The sequence below is a fragment of the Urocitellus parryii genome, chromosome 3 (genome assembly GCF_045843805.1).
Source record: "Urocitellus parryii isolate mUroPar1 chromosome 3, mUroPar1.hap1, whole genome shotgun sequence".
NCBI classification, from domain to species: domain Eukaryota; kingdom Metazoa; phylum Chordata; class Mammalia; order Rodentia; family Sciuridae; genus Urocitellus; species Urocitellus parryii.
The window spans coordinates 115,320,877-115,323,528 of NC_135533.1; the positions used below are offsets into that span (position 1 = coordinate 115,320,877).

At 43.1% G+C, this 2,652-nt stretch overlaps 1 pseudogene; it reads right to left on the minus strand.

The window, feature by feature from the left end:
• Positions 1-800: 800 nt before the first annotated feature.
• On the minus strand, positions 801-1,405 carry LOC113196567 (tripartite motif-containing protein 44 pseudogene; annotated as a pseudogene).
• Positions 1,406-2,652: the final 1,247 nt, after the last annotated feature.

Below are 2,652 nucleotides of genomic sequence, written 5' to 3' on the forward strand. Positions count from 1 at the left end.
AGGTGGAGAGGCTGGTGTGGGGGTGGGAGGCTTGTGGGAAGCCAGTGGTGGCAGTTGGACTCTGAGGGTTTTTTCCTGAGGAGCTGTTTTGTTTGGTATTTGTAGTTCTAAGAATAAAGTTAGTTTCTTTTGACAAGTGGCTCCTGAATTGTGCCCAGCCAGACTGCGGCACTTCAACAAATGTTTACCAACATCTAAGGCTTGCCAAAGACTGTTCTCAGGGTACCAGCAAGGTCCAAGATAAGTAAAAGGTCAAACAGAGAACCTGAGAACTTTCATTTCCATCCCCATTAGACTTGGCTTTCTTACTCTCCTACCAAGTTTCACACATAGAACCTAAAAGCAGCAATCTAAGGCACACATCAAGTCATTATCAAAACCATTATCCTAGGGAGGAATAATCCCTTGGATTCATTTGATAAAATCATGGTTTCCTGTTTTTAAGTAGGCAGAGATCCCCTTATCAAGAACTCTAAGTCAAGGCACTAGTTTTAACAATGGTGATGATTTTTACACTGACCAAAGTGGGGTTAAAAACTTTCAAGGATTGGTTTGCCTGGGATCCAGAGACCAGAGGCTTGTGATATTTTAGAAATTATATACTAGGTTTTGTATGTACTGTAGTTTTTCTCAGGTTAAAGTCCATACCTTCATGGGATTCTCAAAGTTGTTCAACCAAAAAGAACAGCTGTGAATAAGAACAGCTCCCAACAAGTTGAATAGTCCAGCTTTTGAGGGACAAGTCCATGTAGTCACTGCTAGGTCATCTGAATTGAAACCTGACCCCTAGGCCTGTGCTCTCAATGCCCAATACTTATTCTGAGTTCTTTGAAGGCTTCACCTAGAGTGGAGAACTGGTGGCCCTGGTGAGCCTCAATGACCAGACACGGGAAACAGATGAGCTGCCTATCTTTCTAGCAATTTGGGCTCAAATCAACTCCTGGTCTGGACACTTCCTCTGGGCCACTCTCTGCTTCCTATTCTATTTCTGGGTGAAATTTGCTTTCTGCCTTGGTGGCATCTCCTCCCTCCTCAGACTCTCCTTGGTTGTCTTCCTCTGCCTCCTTTTCTTGTGCATCTTCTATTTCCTTCTCAGGGCCCTCCTCACTCTCTGTTTTGCTCTTGTCCTTACACTCTTCCTCAGCCTCACTCTCATCCTCTGAGTCACTGTCCCCCTCCTGCTTGCTTGCTACCTTCCCCTCCTGTTCCACCTTGGCCTGACCTCTTCTTCTAGGCCTCTCCCTGCTGGCTGGAAAGGTCCAGTCCTGGATTTCATGAATGTGCTCAGCCAGGTAGTGACCTAGGAACTTCTGCCTGTGCGTTTGGCATTGCAGTGGCCGTAGCAGAAGCCACATTCTCTGTTCCCTTCCTTGCCGCAGAGACTTTTCTGAGTGGCACTCGTCATGTGCTCTCATAGGGTAGATTCTTCAAGGCCACACTTACTCAGCAGGCCAGGTGGGTGCTGTGCCACTGTGGCCTAGGCCTTGGGCCTTCAGGCTCCTTAGCTTCCCTTCTTCTGGTGCTGGGTCCCCTCAGTGGGAGTCACCACCATGATGGGCCATGAGGGGTCCTGGTGCAGAACTTAGAGCATAGGGCCTTCCCACTGGCTCCACCTGCTTCCTGGACACTGTGTGTGTGTGTGTGTGTGTGTGTGTGTGTGTGTGTGTATGTATTTTGCAGGAATTGGAGCCAGGGCCTTGTGCATACAAAGCATGTGCTCCAATAGTGAGCCACACCCAGCCCTATGTATAACTTTTCCTTTCAGCATAATGTTTAGTAGACTTAGCTGTGGTGTTCTGTGTACTAGTACTTTATTTTTTATTATTGCTGATCATGGTCCATTGTATGATTATATAAAAAATGTTTTGTTTTCTGTTGATAGATGTTTGTATTTTGTCAGACTTTTGGCTATCAGGAATAATGCTGCCAGGAATGTTCTTGTAGAAGTCATTCATGGGCAGTGAACTAATCTCTCTTGAGCATGTGGTGTAGTCCTGAGTCCTAGAGTAGGTGTATGTTTGGTTTCATAAGGAACTAACAAATAGCATGCATGAGAGTTCCAGTGACTGTATATCCTCAGCAACCCTTGAGATTGACCATTGAAATTCATTAACCATTTGCTGAGCATCTGTTTGTAGTTTTAATCTGAATTTCTTGGGTCATATCCTGAGCACCCCTAGGATCTATGCTGGTTGTTAGAATGTATTTTGTGAAATGCTTGCTCAAGTGCTTTGTTCATTTTAACGTTGAAATATCTTTTGCTTATGGATTTTTAGGGTTCCTTTTTATATTCTCTATATAGATTCTGTATTAGTTGATAGCTGATGTATTTACAGCCTTAATGATATATTTTGATAATGAGATGTTTATGATTTTAATCAGGGCTGATTTACCAATTTTCTGTTTTGGTTTAATGCATTGAGTCCTGCAATGTAAGAATCCTTACCTTCCCCAATCCAATATCAGAAAAAATTTGTTTTTGATTTTGAATATAGATGTAGAATAAATCTAAGAAACATTTTTTTTGTGTGTGTGTGTATAGCTTGGATGAAGGAGAAGAGTTTATTATTCTCCATGCTCGTGTTATTCCAACACCATTTTAAAAAATACCATCTTGCCCTATGTGATTGCAGAGGTGATCTTGGATGTAAA